Source organism: Prinia subflava, chromosome 14, assembly GCF_021018805.1.
Source record: "Prinia subflava isolate CZ2003 ecotype Zambia chromosome 14, Cam_Psub_1.2, whole genome shotgun sequence".
NCBI classification, from domain to species: domain Eukaryota; kingdom Metazoa; phylum Chordata; class Aves; order Passeriformes; family Cisticolidae; genus Prinia; species Prinia subflava.
Window position 1 is genome coordinate 20,106,188 of NC_086260.1, and position 22,103 is coordinate 20,128,290.

General features: G+C 37.7%; 1 protein-coding gene across 1 annotated transcript in view; it reads right to left on the minus strand.

Annotated features, from left to right (window-relative positions):
- ERC2 (ELKS/RAB6-interacting/CAST family member 2) overlaps positions 1-11,755 on the minus strand; it is a 302,460-nt gene extending 290,705 nt beyond the window's left edge. The window contains exon 1 of the mRNA XM_063411966.1: positions 9,244-11,755. The gene's annotated coding sequence lies outside the window, so the exon portion shown is untranslated. The remainder of the gene's footprint in view (positions 1-9,243) is intronic.
- Between the last annotated feature and the right edge of the window lie 10,348 nt (positions 11,756-22,103).

Consider the following 22,103-nt stretch of genomic DNA (forward strand, 5'->3'; position numbering starts at 1 on the left):
CAGTAGCTAGGACAAAGGAGTCACAAAGGTCATATTCCCCTTAAAAGTGTTCTCTGAGAAAAAAAAATCACCCAGCTTTCAGTCAGTCTGGTAGGGAAAGACTGCAGACCCACTACACACATTTTCCTATAAGAGCTAAGTTTTAAAATCCAAATCAGCTTAGTACTAGAAAAAAAAAACCCAGATGCCCACCTGCTTAGCTCAGTATTTTCTTATTTTAAAGAAATGCCTTTAATGCACACAATGTAAAATTAACCATTATAATCATGAGTTTCTTATTCTGCATTGCAAACAAAGCTGCACTTTATTTAGATCCTTCTAGGATCCAGAAAATTAAGCACACATTCTCACCTGGGGGCAAGAAGGCAGGCACTAGACATACTCTCATCAGCCTTGAAAACCCCAGCAAACCTAACACCATTCATGACAAAGTTCCTCCTGATGCCTGTTCCAACTCCAGTTTGCCTTGTTTTCCACATTCCTGCCCCACCTGATCACCTGCACTCTGCAGACAGCAACATCACGGGTTCACACTACCCACATGGCTGAAACCTGACAACTCTTTTAATGCGTCTTTTAGCTTTCTATTTTTATAGAAACATGGACCATAGGATTCTAATATGACACTACTAGATCTCACTCAATTTAATTTCCAAATCCTTACTTCTACATTTAACATAATTACAAAGTTTCCTTGAAATACTATACACAGTATCCTGTAAGTTCTGATTTTCACTGGTAACACACTCTTACATGCTGAGGGATGATTTAGGCTTTTAGTGTCCCCTCCTGTGGCCTGAATCACCTAGTCAGCAGGAAGTTTGGGTATCAGCCAAATACGTAATAGCTTTGCACAACTACTTGCCAATATTAACAATGAGCCAAGAGCTCAAGCATTTGTAAAAGTACCAAAAGCTTTAAAGAAACCTCTTCTTTGGAGTTAACCTCCCAAAACAATATATGGTGACAGTTAAGTGCAGGAATTATCAATCCAATTCCAAACTGCCTAAAACTGCTTAGTACTCTACAGCTCCCCATATATAAACATATAAAAAAAGCAAAACAGGAAAAAAAGAGATAATGTAGAACATAGTGCTCCTATGTTCTCTGCCAGGACTGCACTTTGAGGCACCACAAAAGGAAAGAGATACACAGAAAAATATCTGTTCCATAAAAAGTTGTCCTAGCAAACAGTAATGATTTCTTTATTTTGATAACATCTTTTATAATACTATTACCACAACAAAAACATCTCTCTACACAGAAAACTGAAGCATGTATGTATAAAAAGTAGTGACTAAAAGTCACAAATATTTCTAGCATTTTCTTTTGGTTTACCTAGGTGTTCTACTGCTTTCATAGTGGCACAATACATTTTCACAGCAGAGAATATTCTTTTCTTCACATGTTTTTTATTTTCTGAGCTGATGTTAAAAAAAAAATAGCAAGGTGATACAAACTAGATACAGAGAATCCAAATGTGTTGTAGGGAACCTTCCTTTCTTCATTAAACTAAGAGAGCAGCCTGGCATGTCTTCTTTTACTGAAGTAAAGATAAATACAATGTTCTTTGTATGGTGTTAGTACAAGACCAGTACTGTTTCTGTTAAAAGGACGAAGTACTCTCCTTTCCTACTTACCAGGCTGACCAAGTTACTTCTTCTCCCCAAGCTTTTTTTAATACAAAAAGGAAAATAATCAATTTCTTCCTGCTACTCAACTACTCCATACAAGTTTGAAAAACAAAGCACACATGACAACTTCAAAAACAACATTTTCATTTAGGTTCCTTACAGTGTCCTGAAGCTGCATTTCATATGTAAATTTAAGTTTTACTACAGTCTGCATAATACATTTCTTTTTACTAGTTAACAGACATTTGTTTATCCCCTCTCTTGTAGCTTGTTGTAAAAATTGCACATATGAAGCTGTAAATAAATTAGCTCCAAAGCCTGTTTTATAATCTAGTGAGCAGCTCATATGCCTGAACTCCCATCAGTGCTAAATGGAAAAACAGGCATTTATCACCTCATAGGAACAGTTCACCAGGCCTGCCTGCCTTTCATTTCTTTTTCACACTTTATTCTCTTTCAGAAGAAAATATGAAGGCAAAAGGAGTGGCTACTCAATATGCATCTAATGACATATACGGAAAATAAAGTTGTCAGGCACTCTAATGCTGTCAAGTTGCAGTGACAGCAATGAATACTTGTCATGTAATCAGAATACTCCACCAATTGAAATATTTGCTAAAAATGCCTTATTAAAAATCTTGAAAAGCAAGCAGTTCTGACACTATTATCAGGATTGCCAATTATATTACTCTCAAATGTACTTCAGTGAAGGGTCAACTATACCTTTTAAACTCTTTTATAGAAGTTTCATGGGTTTATAACAAGCCTAGTGTTCAAAAGAGGTGCATTTCTTTCAAAGCATTTTACTCTTTACAATTTTTGAGACATTGGAATTGTTTTAAAACATCATAATAGTTAGAAATAGGCTTTAAATAACATAAGTAGTATTTAAACTCCACCAGTTGACACCTTCTTTATTTTCTAAATTTTAAGTTTGGTCTCTTTGTTGCTCCGACTCCAATTCTTAACATTTTATCTCTAACACTTCCATTAAAACAATTCTTTCCTGCAGTCCTGCATGTGACAAGCCTTTCTGGGGTTTCTAAGATGCTTAAGGGAGGTGAGAAATTTTGAATTTGTTTCATTTTATTTTTCTGATGTTGTGTAAAATCATAAAGACCTGAAAATGGAGCACTAAAAAAAAAGCTTCTATAGCCAAGCAAAGGCAGAACCATCACATCTAATTTTAATTGTTATACCAGAGAACACACTGTATCTTCATAAAAAGCTATAGGGCTGCCTATCTGCCAAATCTGGGCAAACACAACCATGTACAATCTGTACAAGTTACCTGCCAGTGTTGAGCATTTCTCACTATCCAGTCCCTTCTGATTTAACAGTCACTCCACAGAAACAGGGACGTTTAGTTTGTTTTAAGTATGAAGCACAAACACCAACAGTGGTGTGAAGAGTTTCAGAGGTGCAAGGTAAAACACTTTGGCTTAAACTGTCTGAAGCTCCCACACTCACTGTGTCATTGTTTTGCTGACCACCTGCTCTCTGCAACTCCTAACACTGGGATTCTATTTTTTATTAATGGGTGGGAGGCTGGATGGTGTGAATCCAAGCAACAAGGGATAGAAACATAAATTCCAGAACACTGCCTGTCCCTTCTCAGTTTTTTAGTTCTCAGCTTCCCCACACCAGAATGACCTTCCCAGGATACATAGATACTGCTAAAGACCTGGTAAGCTTTCAGTTTTCTAGAGAAATATTTCCTAACACTCCAGTCTTTGCAGGTATACAGATATCTTGTGTGCTAAATTCTGCATCCTAGTCTGTATTCATCATGCCTTCCATCCTGCAACTGTTAATCGCTTGTCTTTTATTCCCTTCTCAATAAGAATTCTCATTTATCAATGCAAGCCTGCATTTACAAACTCCAGTATTTTGTGGAGAATTATTCTAAGGCACATGGTATACCAGACAAACAGTACTTTTCATTTAATGACTATTAAAGAAAAGCAACAACAATAACCATATGTCTGAGTTTTTTACTAAAATAGTCTCCTTTGGGGAAAAATATTAAAATGTAAAAGTATACAACATTCTTCAGGAGTACTTGAAAGTTATGCCTAGTTATTAGCAGTTGTGTTTTGTTTTTGTCAGCATTTACCTAACTTGAATGACTAAATAATTTACAGAAATGCAGTTATAGACTGAATTACCCTTTGAAAAGGTAGAGCTTAAAAACAAGCATGATTTAAGAAAACCTAAAAGTTTTCTAGGAAAAATCTAAAAGACCAGACTTTTTCTGGTGTTGGTTTTTGTTTTGTTTTTTGGAAAAAAAAAAAAAAAAAAGTTCTTCAGCTGGTAATATATATATAATGCATATTGGAGACTACATTCATTTTAGTAAAATAACCTAAGAACTGAAAATAGTGTAAAAGGAAATTGACAGTTTGTAGTTAGACCTGTAATTTTGTCTATTTTCACATTAAGTATGCTTAAAAATATTCTGTCATTTGCAATTATATCATACTTTCAATTTTAAGATGCATTTACATCATACTTTCAATTTTAAGATGCATTTATAACCCTTAATGTTTTGAAACCAACAGAGATACTCCCACACAATGGAGTACTTACAATTGAATTCACTAAGGCTACTCTGATGAATGTAACTAAACATGGGTTTACATATTTGCAAGATAAAGTTGTTTTTTTTTTCTTACTTGCTACAAAGTTTTCATTCTCATTAAAAAGGCAAATAGTCAGCTATGAAGGCTTCTTGTGCAGCCTCCAGCAGTTTCTTAGAATACTTAAATACTGGGATTTTTTTGCAAGTCTAAATATCCATTCTGCATCTTACATTTATTTGATTCTAGAATAGCAATATGCCTACTCAAACTGCAAAACAAGAAGCATATTTGTACATTCAGCATGCTTTGAAACCATCACAATTTAAAAACCTGTAGAACATCTCTCCTCCGTTCTCTTTGCTCACATACAAGAGCATGCACATTTCAGTACCATGCCAAAGAAAAACTGGCTGTGCTTCAGCCACATCAGATCAAACCTGTCCAAGGAACTTACAGGCTCTGTAAGTGATGCAAGTGATTTAGCAGATTAGCTTTCAATTCATCATAGACTCAGCATCCTGGAACCATTAGAAGACTTTGCACTTCAGGAATTGCCTTTTTATTTATTTATTCACCAAAAGAGTTGAAGAGTTCCCCAAGCATTTGGTGGCTTGCTTGTAATTTCATAGCACAGCCCAATCTGCCCCCTTTGGGCTCACACTCAGCTAAGCACATTCACACCGGTTCACAAGTGCAATTTATAAGTCCTCACAGGCATCTGACTTAACATTTGAAGTTGATGACAGATGTTATTGTAACTGTTTCCTTAAGGAAAAACAAATGGTTTGAGCAGATTTCAAATGAGGTCTATAAATGAAAGCTGAGGTACCTCATGACTGCCGAGACTCCGCTATCAAAAATAAACTTGCTTTACACAGCAAACTGTCTTCCAGAGAAGCCCTTGAGAGTACCCATTTCTTCCACTTTTATTGGACATAGGTCAACAAAACACCCTGTACTTTATTTACCAGGTCATATTTGTCTACTAACCTGAATTTTTCAAGTAACATAACTGGTAAGAACTGTATTTCAGCAATATATTTTGAGGAAAAGAATGCACTACAGGAAACTGTTAAAGTTTTAAGATAACCTAGAAACCACGTATTGCCTTTCAAAAACCTAATCTTAAAATTTCTCAGAAAAGCTCCAGCTTTGGTAAACATCCAAAATATTAAAGACACACACACATTCAATCACTTGAAACTCTGACATACACCTCAAATTCTTCGACACATTCCTTCTGCTTTCCTAAAAGCACAGAAATTCCAACTCTACACATCTCCCTCATTACTCTCATTTTAAAGTAAAGGGACAACACTGTCTGTAATCTGCAAAGTCTAAATTTCTAATATAAATTCCAAGTTTCTGTGAACAGAAATGGTGTAGCAGTAATAGAACCTCATCCAGAGAAGTGCTAAAACACCTTTGCTCCCCCTCTCTCCTTTGGCAGAGCTCAGCACCTGACAGACTGTCCCTGAAAGGAAACGTGGTTCCTAATTGTTGCCATTACTTCAAAATAAAACCTGGCTATTTAAGATATTCTAAAGCCAGGAATCTAAAAGCCACAATCACTAAATAAATCATAAAAATCCCTGAAATTGACTGCCAAGAAGGCAACAGCAAAATTTAAATTGCGCAATGCTAATTCATCAGACACCTACATTTTGTCATACAAACATTGGATATCTATGCTTGGAACCCACATTGGACATCCACAAGTAGTCAACTGCTGCTTTCCAAGGAAACTGGTTTGGGGACTTTTTACATCTTACATACAAGCAGTAACAAACCAACCAACAAACCAATAAATCCATCTCACTTGATTTCAGAAAGACTGTAAAAGATTGTTTCTTTCCAAAAATAGTTTACATCTTTTAAAAGTGACTAAAACCAAAGTGCTCCAGAAAAACATTTAACTGATCTTTCTGCTTATATGCCTTTGTATTTTCTTAATGTGAAAGTATCACTCAGAAGAAGCAGCACTACATATTTCATTTTCAGAATTTAGTTTCAACTATGACCCTCAAGAAGAAATTATAAAGTCATTTTACTTTCAAATAGCTCTTATCCTTTTACCAGGACTTAGTAGAAAACATAAGCTAGCGTTAGTGTTGCAAAATATGCAGGCAAGCTCATCACTGCTAAGTACATATGAGATCATTCAAACACTAAGACTTAAATCAAAAAATACTTTAACACAGTTCTAAACCAAACAAATATATCACAGGTAAGAGGGGTTGCATAATAATTAAAAAAAAGTCGATATCAGAGTAATATTTCCTAGGTGGATCTAGGATCCTCCATATATATCTCCCAGGCATTAAAAACTAAATTAAACAGAGACAACAAATGCATCATAGTGTATAAAAATATAATAAACACCCTAACAGATACAGGTGGGGGAACATATGTTGTCTTTGGAAGTGATACACAGGCTGGTTGCCTCACCCTCTCTGAGGGGTGAACAACCCACTCTTTTTTCTTAGTCATCCTTCAAAGGTCAGTAACAATCATCTTTCTAAAGCAAAAGAAGAAACATCACCTTAAGCATGCTTATACAAGAACACACATGCTGAGTAGATAATTCTCTAAGTATCACACATTTGACATTCTAAAATGGTTGAATGTGTTATTTTGGTATTTGGCCGCTAAGAATATGGCCCACACCATTCTCCAGCCTTCAGAGCAGGCAAGGATTAGCAGGAGGGACTGGCATGGACAATGGATCTTACTCTCCAGAGATCCAGAATTTGACCATCCACCAGAATTTGACTACCAGTATGTTAGAGGAGTTGAAGAACCACCACAGGATAAGAGGTGGCGAGATAGGTCTGCTTCAAATGCTAGCAAACCACAAGAGCAAGGATAACGAGTATAATAAGGCACCCAAACACTAAACAAAAAATCTCTCCGTTCTCAACTGGAAGACCTACCCCACCCCTTGTGTGCTCATAAAACACAGCATGGGGCTCCTCTTAGCTCAAATGTGTAGTTTCAAGCTGAGCTGGACAGCCATAAACTCCAGGGACTGCCCTTATCTCAATAAGCCTTTGGAAGAAAAAATTATGTTCCCTTCTTCACTCACTGGACAGAAAGCCTCTCCTTCCTCACAGATTCCTCTAGGAAAAGTGAAAATGCTAACTCACCTTCATGCCTTTGAAAGCCATTTTACACAGAGCTTTCAAATAAAAACAACAAAATAAACAAATAAAAATTAAAAAATAGTAAAAGTGCTTCCTTTAAGGCACTGAGGTGATGTGAATTTATTTTCACACACAGCCCTTAACACAGTCAAGGCTGTGACTTTAGGTTTCTTCCATCAAGAAACTAAGAAAGCTTTTCCCACAGAAACATATTCCTTAAGGGAACTGTATATATATCATTGCACACTCTGCATGTGTAGAAATAGACCCTTTTAAAAAAGGCCCTTTTCCTCCTCTTATTCGGTGAAAGTAATCAACGGGGAATGCACTGCTCCAGCAGACGCAACCGTGAGGGTACTGCGGCTGAGGTAGCTTCGCCTGCTTTGCTGCTGGTGGGGTTTTATGGCTGGTTTTTCCTTCACTGGGCTGTGGGAGGTTCGCCATCCCCCGCCCTTCCGCGGGGAGAGGCCAAGACAGTACCCCCGGCAGAGGGGCTGGTCTGGGGTCTCCGTGGGGGCGCGCAGCCCTGACACAGCCGAGCCCTCAGCCCTCGCTGCCCTGCAGGGAGGTGAGAAGGACAGTGCCCGATGTTTCCCCCGCACCTGGGCTGGAAAGGGCCGCAGGAGGGCTCTCCCCACAGCCCCAATCTAGGCTGTGGAGCTCTGCAATTCCAGGGGGAGGGAGGACAGGAGGAGGGCAGTAGAGCATCTCCTCTCAGGGCAGGGCGGCGGGGCTGACACGGGGGATCTGCTCCGCCCTCGGCTTGGCCACGGAGAAAACAATGCCAGGGGCGAAGTGACTTGATGGAGGGGAACCTCCCTCCCTTCCCCGCCCTCCGAGGAGGGGGGGAGCCGGAGCGGGGCCTGCGCCCTGCGCGGCTGCCGGGAAGGGGCCGCGTTCGAGGCGGCCGCCCTGGACACTCACGTGGGGCTGGGGGTACGAGGATGGAAATAAAAACGAATCCCGAACGGACAACAGCTAAGTGAAATTACTGATTTCTAAAGCCGACCAGAAAACTAACCCTGGCAAGTAGGATTTGCCCTCCCCTTGGCTGCACTCATTGGCCGCGCTCGTGTGCAACGAGCTTCTATCTGCCAATACCAGTGGTCGGCCTGCGTGTCCATCACCAGGGAAAGAGCAATTCGCCGCTAAGGGAGTAGATTCCCATCCATCCATCACAAGGCTTAGCAGGTAGCCGCCTAGAAATCAATTACACACTAATAAAAAAAAAATCATCTCCATCGAACTACTACTGTAGTGCTCCCAGAAAAATATGTATGTATCCTTAGTGAACATAGGCGTGGATTTCATCACATTCATCACATCCATCACTTGTCCAGCCTAAAATGATTTTTTCCTTTCAAAAAATTAAACCAAGCATCATAAATAAGGGACCTCAGTCAGTATTCATTAATTACATAACTGAAAAATAATATCCTATTAGCGTGTTTCCATTTGCCAGCCACTAGAAGGGAACAAATCTCTCACCTTTTTCTTGACATGGTTTTTAAAACACTAAACATTATCCATTATTTAGGTATAAATCTCATCAAACCTATTTTAGAAAACTTCAACAATAATATTTTTAAACACTAGGCACAAAAAGAAAAAAAAATAGACTCCTATGGCTGCTTTTAAGAGAAATTGCAAGAGAGATTTCTAGTTGACGATTCTACGGGGAGAGGCACTCTGTTACCAGAATAAGATGTGCACTTGGTCCCATTTATTACAGTGTATTTCCAAAGCAATATAAAAAGCCTATTCTGCAAATTCGTCTCCAGATTCAGCTACTAGACAGTTGTAAAAAGCAATATGTAGCATTTCCTTAATCACAGTAAATTTACAGTCGTGTATCCCAGCCATATTCTTGTTTAAGCTTCTCACCTTTCAAATCATTGCATCTGCCTTTCGTCCTCACGCGGATTTTACAACATCACGTTTAGCCGGCATCCCATTTGCGCGGAGGAAGGAGGCAGCAGGGAGCGCCGGAGCCGCGGAATACCTGCGAGGGGTAAGAGAAGGAACCTGCTGCAATCAGGGGAGGCTCGTGTGCCCCTGTCCCTCGCCTTTCCGCCCCTCAGCGAGTGTCCCTCAGTCAGCTGCGAGCCCGGCTGTCTGGGTTGCCAGTCCCTGACTCAACATTCCCAGCATTCCCGAGGAGCCCCGCTCCAGCGGCGCGGCTCGGAGCCGCCGGGGGCAGCAGCGGCGGCACACGCACCGCAGCCCGTGATTGCTGCGAGCGTCTGGCGCTGGCCATTCATCGCCTGCCCGCAGGTTCCAGTCCCCACCCAGAGAAGGGCTGCAAGTGTGTTACTCATTGTGAAACAGCCTAAAAATACACCTGTGTCTGCGTAAAACTGCAGAGGCTAAATTGCTTTCTCGTCCCTGTTCACCAAAGGCCAGAAACGTTCAAAGGCAGGTGCTTCAGAGCATGATATCTAAAAATGCATTGCTATATGCCTTCATTTGCATCAACAGAAAAAAACCCAGAAATCTGAGTCTGTGTTTTGGCTTAAGTGTAAAAGAAGTTAAGATGACATCCATATTTATTTGTATTTTTTTCAAAAGTAGTATGCAGGGGGAAAAGCCCCACAGATTGGCTGCTATGCAAAGCCTGAAAGCCTTTTTCATAAAAAAAATGCAAACTGCATTAAAAATTATTCCTGGTATTTTATTGTTTTTATTAAGGGTAGTGAGAGAAACTTTTATAAACACCACTGGCTTCTCATCCTAAATACAGAGGGTTTGTTCCTCTCCTATTTCCCCCCCCCCTTTTTTTTTTTTTTTTTTTTGTTGTTGTTGTTGTTGTTGTTGCTTGTTTGGATCACTCTGTATACAATCATAAGTGATCAACGTCGGTCTTCAGCTTCAATGCACCTTCAGACTCTACCCTACACAAAATTCCACAAATATGTTTAATGTCTTCTCTTGATTTTCTTGCAGTCACATTGATTTTAAGAACCACTATAGACCTGTAGTAGCTTTAATATAATCTCAATTTTACTTCTCTCTTGCCCACATATGCACCTATAAATGCCACTATTAAACATTATTGAGAAGAACAACTTCTATGGAATTACTGTTAAAAGCTATGTCAAACCAAATTGATTTCAACCAAACAGGTTTAAAATTAGCATAATCCCTTTTTTGCTGTATCTGAATTATCCAAAGCCCATGGAAATACTTGGCTGTCAGAGATGTTTATTTGGAGATGCTAGAATGCCATTCCCAGCAAGAGTTTGTATTTCCCCAAGAAAGGGACTCACTCTACCCACCTACCTCAGATATAATTGCAATAGAGGGCAAATACTTTTTCTGAGTTCAAAGTAATGGAATAACCATGATTAAAATGCAAACTTCAATTGCTTTTGAACCTGCAAATTTATTTGAAGACATTTCTGTTCAAAACCATGAAAAATACAGAGAAAATCTGTTCCTGGAGAAATTGACAAGAAGGGACATGGTTTCGTATACAAATAATTTCACTTGACCTGAAAAGCAAACAAAGTATTCCCCAAAAGTTTGCAAGTCTGCATCTGTAAGAAAATGGATGAGCACTACAAAATGTGGGTCACTACACTGAATGCTTCAGAGCACAAGAAGTGCCCATTTTCAGCTTAGCCTTTAATTTGGATTCAGTGTGAAATAAGAATCTCTTACAGACCTGTCTCAATATTGCTAAATCCAATTCTTTCTCAGTACTCTTAATGATGACAGGACTTTTGTTCTAAGTAGTGTCAGCTGCTCACAGTTTTTTAAACATGTCACACCATTCCTGTCTATATGAAAAGGCCAGGAACATCAGGTTCTGCCTTATCTTTTTGTGACTCACTCACTGGCAAAGACTGAGGGCCTTGTGATAGCCAGCAAAAGCCAGAGGCATCCTCACAGAGGACCAGTAACCTAAGAATCTTCTTTCCACGGAACAATCACTGTGGGAAGACAGAGTTGTCATAAGGCTGCAACAACACTGCAATGAATTAAGCTTGCTATCATTCAATAAACTTGATAGCAGAGTTCATCACAGCCCATCTCAGAGCAGCAGACCCTCTACAGGGGACTGTCAGCATTATCAGTGCCAAAGAACAGAATATACCAACCATGTATAAAACCATTGGAGAGATTTCTGGGAAAAAATATTTTGCTAAATTGTACTCAAAAGGCTTGCTAGAAAAATGTGCAGTTCAAGAGAAGGGGAAAAAAGTAACCAGAATTTTACAGCTAATCTACTTATTGTATTAGTAGAAACAACATCCATGCAAAGAACCTCAGGGTCACATAATCCAAACCCTTCAATAATAGTCATTCCTTGAGTTCAAGACAACACTGGAATCCAACGGGTAGGATAATAGCGATTGTGTCCTTAAGGCTGACTTTTGTGCAGCTGATGAAAGTTCTCCTCACTGTAATCACAGGACCATCTGTGTTGTTCTTGGTGCCATGATGCAGGATAGGTGCCATTAAGGCCAAAAAGAGCCAGATCATGTGAGTAAATTACGACTTTTTTTGTTTTCCTTATTGTAAGAGGTTCCCATTAACTACTAGACATATCTTTCAGGCAACTGTTAGAGGAAAACAGTCTGTTGTAAAACTTAAACCATTATTTATATTATAAGGTGCCATGTGATACTATGTCTAATGTTTGCACTTGTCAACAGTTTCTATCTTCAAATAGATTTTTGGCTAGCAGACTTCAGTTTTTTGTTTTCTACCTTAAAAATGCAGTATATTCGCAGTTCCTTCTGCTTTCACAACAGGAACTGTGAAAACTCCACTGAAATTAACAGCATTTTTTTTTAAATTTCAATTAGCCCAAATTAAGGCCCTAACCCAGTAAAGTAAATATGAAATACATATTTCCAAGTCTCTTATTTTCTTCCATCTATGCTATACTGATTTTGGAAACAGAAAAGTATAAAACATACTTTTTACAACTATTCTGTTTACTTATTCTAAGTATAAGTAATTCAAAATAACATAACGTATAATATTACTGTCTTCAATTCCTGTGCATCCCTTCATCCTTCCCAATTCTTTCTTCTCACCGAAGACTCTAGCAGCAGCTAGCTCCCTTTCATGTTTTGGTGAAAATGGGTGTTATTTAGTGCTTAATGTCTTTAAAAAAGAGAATCTTGATTCTGGCTGCATAATTCCTAGCAAGCAACTGCAGGTGTGTGCTTTAAAAACACAGGAAAATGTACTTCAGCTTTAGTCATTGAATCTGGCTCTACTCTATTCCTCTGTGCTTCCCTAGTGTTACTTGATTTACAATGAAGGCTACAGAACTAAAAAAAACAAAAAAAAATATTGCCTTTACCATGATGTGGTGATCAGATTTTGAGTAAGCACTTAACCCAAGAGAAACAAAAAGCTCCAAAAAACAAAAGAATTGAAATAAAATTCAATTTTCTGTTCATTTCAGAATGAGGCCCTATCAGTCTAGTCCACAGAGGTGGTGTACTCATCAGTCATGAACTTATGGACTGTTCTTTCCTCTTTATCAGTTTATATATTCACCTACAAATATCTGTCAAACTGAATTACAAAATAGTTTCCACTACCCATTAAGCTTCTGTTTTGACTTTCCTCATTACATATCACCCAAGTCTGCTATCATGGTCTAAAAATTGTTAGTATAATTTATTTGTTATTAATTTATATGATCAGATATGTTCTAAAGAATGGAAATGCATTACTTAAATATACTTGAACACACAAGAGACCATTGAGGAATTCATTATAAAGTATTATAATGAAAAACTAACAAACAAGGAAAATACATTTTTTTGTAATTACATAATTTAGCAGTTTGTTGTGTACTGCACAGCCAATATCTATACAGGACAGAAATAAAGCTACTCTGGCAGAGGCTGTTAATATCATAGTTACAAATAGAGCAAAAGTACTAAAGTAATTTAATAGCAAAAATATCCATCTCACGGAAATTCTCCAGCTTCCACATCTCAAAACAGGGCTATTAATAGGCTTTTGCACCAACTCTTCAATGTATTAAAAATATTTCTTAGGAAAATTCAAACTCCAGGAAGTTCTAACAGTATGTAGCAAATACAGCTTAAACATGTTGAATTAGATTTAACATTTTAAATTTTATCAATGGCCCTTTATTTTTCAGGTTGGAAACATGGTATTACTGCTACCACTACTGTACACATAAATATACACAGTGACTGTTATATAGAAATGCTGCTAAATGAGCTCTAACTAATAAACTCTTAGATCCTGGTTTGCAGGGTTTTTTTAATCAGTTTAGACACATCAGAGCTGAAGTCCAACTGACTTTTCAGTAAAAATTAAGTTTTCAAATATCAACCTCACTCCTAAAAAGTAAACCTAGATACTAAAACTTTACTTACAACTGTCAACATGAGGCACTTCATGTGAAGGCAGCTGAGATGCTCCTCGTCCAGTTCTCCAGTTGCAGAAAATACATCTCCTTCTCTGCTTATGATCCCCACTTCTAGAGCAAACTTATCAGGTACAAACACTAGAGTTGTAGGACTGCTTCACCCTTTCCCAGCAGAACTACAAGACTGTTATTCATTGAGGGAACCTTTTATTGGCAGCACAATGTCCTCCGATTTTAAACAGCTGAGTACTGAAGCCTGAGTTACTGACTTAATCACATTCACAGGATGGGAGGACTGGGGCAGGAACAAAGCTACCAGAGCCAAGGGAGCTAAACTCTATCCACCACCGCAGTCCCCAACGGAACCAAATTTCTGCAGTGAGTAGGGCCTTATTAGATCAACCAAATTCAGGAACAATGTGAAAATAATTAAAAACAGTAGCCTTGTATGGCTGTGACAAAACTGACAATGAACCTACAGCTGCTTCCCTGCTTTTGTGCTCATTGTGGATTCTGTTGATAAGCTGCATGTCCAACTGAACAACAAGAAATACAAAACACCTGACCATTGATGGCAACTCCAGCTCCCACAAAGGTTAATTATTAGCTAATAACTGACATTACACAGCAGGTGTGAGCTTTACACTACTGTTATGTTTATTATAAAGTGACTTGATAGTCTTCCATCTGTTACTCTATACAGACACACTAAAGGCAATTTCTAGACTGTTTTGAGACGGTAACACATTATATCCACTTTATAATACTTCACAGGATTACACAAAGTACATTTATGGGGAATTGAGTTGGATTTATTCTATATATTAATTTAAACCATTTACAATGTGGTTTTATAGGTGCTTTTAGATATATACTAATACTCCTTTGCATGCAAACATGAAAAAAACCTTCACAAATTCCACAGTAAAAAAAAATCTATTATACAAAGGTTCAGGTTGTCTCAATGTTGAAGTCTTCTTTACTACAAAGTCCCAGAGCCTTTAAGAAGAAAATACTTTTCCTGCTTTTGTGGTTCATCCAAAACTTTTGCAGTACTATGCTAAGAAAATAACCTAGAGAACACAAGAATGTTCAGTTTCTATCTTTACTAATGTAAATTTTGATTCATGTACAACCTAAGGAGTCCCACATTCCAGCAACCAGACTGTTGCCACATATTCCATAATCTTCACTGAAGTAATCTTAACTTTGTTGTCCTATTTTACTCACAACAGGATCTCACAGCAATTGGATATACATTTTGTCATTAAGATTGTCAGTGCTGTGACACAGAATAACAAATAGCACAAGCAATTCTGACTACTTCACTTAAGTTCTGGTCTTTAAAATTGAAGAAAAATTAAATGTTAAGAAGAAATTAAAATTGAAGAAAGATTGAATATAGGCTTTAAAATTTAGGCTTTAAAATATCCTTTTATCAACTGATGATTTTTAATTTCTTTATTTAATCTATTTAGGAAAAAAAAAGAGAAGGCTCACAAGTTAAAATAGAAAGGGAGAAATATTGTTAATTGTCAGCTTGACATTATATAACATTTCCCTACAACTGGGTATGAAATGGCTGCTAAAGTACAGGAATTCCACCCTGCCAGTCTGGCACTTCTATTTCTAGTGGACTGCAAGACTCAGTGTGTGCAATTCATGAGCATGACTGTGCCTGAGGTGTAACTGTGCCATGAGGGAGAAGGTGGCTCTCGTAATAAAGTTCTTGCAAATTCAAGGATTTTTTTTTTATTTTTACCACTTGAGAAAGTATTTAGAGAAAAAAAAATCCATGTGTGATTATTGCTGATTTCCTTTGTCCATTTTTGTGAACTTTCTCATTGTTTAGTTGACTTTATTGGGAGAGCCACTAAAAAACGACAAACAAACAAAAAACACACAACAGGAAAGTGTCAAACTTTAAGCTTGGTACAAATAAATAATAATTTGGGGGTTACGTCCAACCAGTTCTGGTTATGCATTAAATATACCATAGCAACTTTAATTTCCACATAATTTCCCTGTCCATTTACACATAGTCTTGGTAAGAAAAATTACTTGAATTGGCTGAAAAATTATACACCTGAAAACTCAGGAATTAAAATGAAACCTTTAAGGGTGAAGAAATATATATGCTCCTGTCAATGCATTGGTATCAAGGATTCTTTTGGCAGATGTGAAAAAAAGCAGAAGAAAACCATCATCTATGCTGAAGCAATATAGAAACTATGAGAAGCAGATTTAGAACTCCCAGAAAAAGCCAGGCAAGAGAAACAAATAGAAGTATCGGTAAAACTCTTCTGTTAAATTACAAGCTAGAGGAAGTAATGCAATGCAAAATTTCACTACATTTATCAGTCACAGAGAAGGTAAGAGAAAAGCAATGGAAAACCTCACAAATAGAGCTTATTTCCATTCTTTGCTCCTTCCAGATGTGAGACACCTATATAGACATGAACTAATGACTCTAAACAACAAGGTTTTTCATGTTGGGTAAAGCAGTGTTTTGCCATGTAGTACTGAATTTATTCTGAAATCTTCAGAGCAATCAAAAAGAAAATATGTATGGCACAAGAGAGACAGGCAAACCATATGTTACAGCAGCAGCCACCGTGAAGGCTAAATGCATTAATCACTTGAGTATAGCTCAGTTAAAAAGATTTTTATAAACCATGAAAGATCAGGCTAAAATACAGAGCATGATTTCTTGATCTCTGAGCAGACTGTGCTGCTACTCTTGTGTGAGAGCTGTATATGACCACCTTTAACATGAATTAAGAACCAGAGAGACCTTGGGATTAAACAGGAGGCAGAAGCAACAGCACCAGTAATCTTTTAAATAAGATTTCTCTGCATCTTATTTATACATACTTAAATTTCTCTGTTCCTTATTTAAATGTATTTTCAATTTTCAAATATATATTTTTATTTCCCACAATAATTTTTTTTAATACCTTCACCAGGCAGCTATGAAGAGGAGTACATTTGAAAATTAGTAGAAATATTTTGCAGCTACAGCAATTGGTCTAAGAAAACATGTTACGTCTCTGCAGAAACTTATCTCACTGGAAAGATATTGTCTGCTTCTTTTATGCAGCTAATTGGATTCATGGTTTTGGTCTTAAGGTTCACTTGCAATTTTAGGATTCTAAACATTTCCATGGCCTGTGCTTGAGAGACAGAAGGATTAATTTAGAAATACAAGGTAATCTAAACTACTTTGTGGTTTTTCGTGAGAAGAAAAGACAGGAACATGGGAGCATAACTAGAGAAAATGAAAAATTTTGGAAGTTGATATTTATTTAATTTATAATAGTTTACAATTATATTAATTGAGTGAAATGGCACTTCTGTGGTATCATTACAGAGCAGAGATTATGTTGATTCACAATGTATTATAAGGAACACAAGTGAAGAAAGAAGATCAGGCTTAGGAAGGATTTCGTTTGGTACAGCAGCAGGTACTCAGGAGCATAAGGTGAGTTCAGGTTGTGAGCACTTAAACCGCCCAGATCTCCAGGGCCTCTTATTGTGCCTGTAGAGCACACCCATGACTGAACTTTCCTGTCATACCTGCTAACACAAAGGGTTGGCAGGCAAGGAAAAATGCCTGGCAGAAGTATTCTGGTTACACTTTCTCTTGCAGGGCTCCTACTTGCATTCAATTTTCATATCTCTCTATAAAACAGATTAGGGTGCCTAAAGGCTCTGATTCTTGGTTTCAGGCCCTGGTTGCACTGCAGCACAGGTTTTCTTTTCTTGCAGGGCAAATTTCTTTGCTTCTTAAGAAGCTGCAGTTTTTTTATAGTCCTCTTCTTCCTCCCAATTTGTTTGATAAACATAACACAGCAGCAAAGGCAGCTGTGGAAATGAAGGACGGTATTTGACAGGTAGCTCCTGGTAAGATGAAGTCAGCATGGGTATAAAAAAAGCCCCAAATCATGCCTTTGAAAGAAGAGTCATATTCTCAAACATTGAGAACTGATTCTCTTAAGATAATACTTGCAATCAGCACCCAGCATGTGCAGCAACCATGTTCTGGAAGACAAAATTGGATGCTTCAGAGAGTTCAGCATAAAGCAGACGGCTGGGGTACTGCAGTTCTCCTACACTAAGTTATTAAAAGACATATCCTGTACGCTACTGAAGTGCAAACTGAGGTATTCCAAAATCATGCAGTTCTGATATAGAACAGAAAATGTTCAAGATCTGCATATTGCCATTTGAAATTTAAGCTGCAGTCACCAAAGCCACCCATATAATTACTGTGGATCTTAGACATGCTTTTGGCAGATTAGCTTGGAATGTAGAACACTTTCAGAGGTGTAGAAATGACTAAGGCACATACAAGTAGAGGAAAGAAACCTAAGGAAGATATGAATAAGAGAGGTGGGGGAAAGATCAGAATAAGGTACTGCAATCATTAGAATTTTTATTTGTAGCAGAAAAACCCTCCATGTTGCAATGGAATTATGGCTGTGATTATGGACTAGATACCAGAAGAATAAGTGAAAGATACCAAGTTACTGATGAAGTACTTTTTATTAGCCCAGGTCCAGCAATGGTCCACACCTCAAGTACAGGGATGATGATGCCTACACCAGTTACCTCTGATAGTCAAGTTTTGATGGCATTTAAGACACAGTAATTGTTTCCTCCCTCAGATTGCTATTTTCTTCTTACAGTAGAACCCAAGGTGGACCAATATCCCTAAAGTTGCACAGTTCCTGTTCTCAAAAAACAGATTAGCTGTTTCTTAGCACTATTCTAGCATTTCAGTGCTGTTTTTTATTGCAGAAACATAGACTAAACATTCATTCATTTTACTGAATCTCTCAACATTATATCCACCTTTTCATAATACATGATCTTTTCATGGTCTGATTTTGAAGAGAAGCTATCAAAAAAACCCATAAATTGTTGAAACGTTATTTTCATTTTTATATGCTGTTCCCTCTGCTGCTCTCCTGATGCAATATATTTTATAGGAACACAGTAAGGATACTTCTGACTATTTTTATATTTCCCAAGTTATTGATTTGCAGTTTCAACTTGTTTGTTAGTCATAATTTGAGTAAGCATACATCTAAATTATTGTTTATATTAAATACATATCTTTCTAGGAAAAAGGATCAATTCTTATCTTTAAAGTGCTGACATACAATTGACTGGATAAATTTATAGTAGCTCAAATAGCATTTTTAAATCTAAAATAAATGCTTGTGTAATTTTAGTTAAAAATTACATTTGTGTCAAATTAAAAGCTCATCAAAGTCTACAGAGCATCTACATGTTATATACAATAACAGACATTTGGCTTTGTCATCAGAGGAAGAAGTATCTATTAATTGATAAGTCTGAGTTATATTTTAAGAAGTATTACCATTCTGGTCACTCACTTGTTTCCAGACATCCTTTGGATGACCTGTTATTATTCAGAGGTGGTGTGTCCTAGGGACAGTAGAGTGCAACTGTGCTTCTTCTTAGTTATTTCGTGATAAGCATTAGAGACCAGAATTTGACAACTCCAAGAACAAAAAATGGCCTCTTGTAACACAGGCCCTCCTGCCAAGGACTGACATCCACAGGTGCCACAGCTTCTGTCACATGCACCCTATTGGTTGTTTAGTTTGTAAATACAAACACTGCATAAATCAGAAACGTTTTCAATCTAAACAGGGATAAAGTACGACAGATGGTGTAGAACACAGATGGAAGGAGGGAATAGAAAGCCTTCATTGCCGTATCATACTCATTAGGAACACAACTAGTTCTGTTTCTGAAGCACCTGTAGAATGTATTTTGAGCTTGCATCTCTCATAAATCAGTTCCTCATAAATTGCTCAGCAGCTTATTTAGGTAGTCAACAGTCCCACAGTGCCCCTGTTTTTCTCCCTTTTTTAAATTTTTGCACCCTTGAGAAAAAGTTCTAATTGTCACAGACATCATCTTCTTTTCACTGACCAAGCCAAGAGTTAAATGTGTAAGCATTTTATGATCTCCCAAGTGACCTTAAAATTTAGTTTAATCCCAGAGTGGTGTTATTTGGCTTATTCAACCTTCACAGGTATACATACAAAGGTGATTCAGAAAGATCTCAAATGTTCTATGTTGTTGATTTCCTTAGCATGAGAGAAGAAAACACAGTAACTCCTTTTTATTAGCAAAAGAGACAGAAGTGAAAAAAGGCAACAGGTTACATACTACTACTACTACTACTACTACAATACTACTTATTATCTCTCTCTCTACATATATATACAGAGAGAAAGGGAGAGATCATTCAGACAACCACCCCTTCTATACTGCTGCTATCAGGCATAATGTGTATACAGCAAGGCCTGGGTAGGGAATCCCTTTCAGAGAAGCTTTTATGCAAAGCTTCAGTCCTTCAGTTTGACAATTACTTAAATCATTTATGAAATATTATATATCATACACATGAAGTACCATGTAGCCTTTCTAATATCATTATTTTCAGTATTTTACTTCTCCCTGAGACTGAACAAAAGAATTTATTTGCCTTGAAAAAAATTAAATTACAATTTTTCAAGAGTCATATTGCATAATGCATAACACCATGTAGCCACAGAGACGAGATGAAACTGCATTTTTCTGTGTTACTGGAAACAAAAGCAGTGTACGTGCTATGAAAGGGAAATGCCACTTAGAGCATAATCTAACATATTTGAAGAAAAACCTTATCAAAATATTTATTAATCCTGATCCTTTTTTTGCAAATGGAAGAGTAGGGAGGGAAGAGGTTACCCCCTAATTATCCAGGAATAGCAATCAATGTGTTTGAGCTCCTGGCCATAGGGCAGTTTCACAGGCTGTCTTTGGAAATTCCATTTGGGCATTTCTGACAGGATAGTAGTAGCACACAGTGTATCTAGCTCTGAAATGTAACTCCCCAAATATAAGTCCAAAAGCACACACAAACATACAATTGGCTAAGAATAATCATCCAAAATTTAGGGAAAATATTTGTAATCACTGTTAGAAACTGTGAAAAATGTGAAATGATTAATTCATGTTCTTATGATAAATTGGAAAATTATAAAGCTGTATAAACTTATATCAGGTAAAAGTCTATGTTTTAGGAAATTTTGCAGCAGATGGTGAAACTAACAACCCTGAAAAAGCAGGCGCCTCCATTCAGAAGGGAACAAAAGACTTTCCGGGAAAGCTTGCAGCCTTCTCAAGTACCAGGAGGGGACCTGTCGAGATAAGCCAGCATCAGCAACTCACACCTTGGGTGCCACCTTCACAGATCATCAAGCAACATCATCCATATCTCGATCATTCATCAACTATAAGGACCTATTGAAATTGGACATTAACATTTGAACTAAGAAAAGAACTCTTTTCTGCTTGGCCGGGGAAACTCCCGAATTTGTATAGTTAGTCGGGAAACAATGGGAAATACGGGGAACTATTGCCAAGGGCAGAATAAAGTGTATAAAAACCAAGCCCCGAACCGGGCAAATTTGTGAACCGTTGGGGGAGATAGCAGGCTGCCCAGACCCTGTATCTCACGGTTCACCCTTGACATTTCCCAGGAAAGCTCTGTCAAATTTGTCCGCTGTTGGTGAGTTATCGAAATTCTGTGATTTAATTTGTTATTAATAAACCAAATTATTATTTAAAATTGGAATATCTGATTGGCATTTATAACAATTAATAAAGGGGTTGGCAGCCTGCTATCTCCCCCAACGGTTCACAAATTCACCCTGTTTGGGGCTTGGGTTTTATACACTTTATTTAGCCCGTGGCAATATTTCCCCAGATTCACCATTGTTTCCCCACTAACTAAACAAAATTCGGGAGGCTCCCCGACCAAGCAGAAAAGAGTCCTTTTCTTAGTTCAAATGTTAATGTCCAATTTCAATAGGTCCTTATAGTTGATGAGTGGTCGAGATATGGAAGATGTGACTTGATGGTCCACGAAGCTGGCACCCAAGGTGTGAGTTGCTGGTGCCAGCTTATCTCTGGGGTCCCCTCCCTGGTGCTTGGGCAGCTGCGGGCTTTCCCGGAAAATCCCTTTGTTTTCTTATGAATGGAGGTGCCGGCAGTCTCAGGGTGGTCAGTTTCACCGTTTGCTGCAAAGTCTCTTAAAACATAAATTTCTACCTGATATCACATTATACAACTTTATAAATTTCTAATTTATTATAAGAACATGAATTAACCATCTATGTTTACAACAATTCCCCCATTTTTCTTTTATTAACCATTTAATTCATGTTCGCATCGCAATCATTTTCGGATTTTTCTTTAAATCTATTCACAATTTTAATTTTTCTTGTTCCTTGGAGAGACATCTGACCAGCAATTCCTGGACTACATTTACCTTTCATGCTTTTTCCTCTGA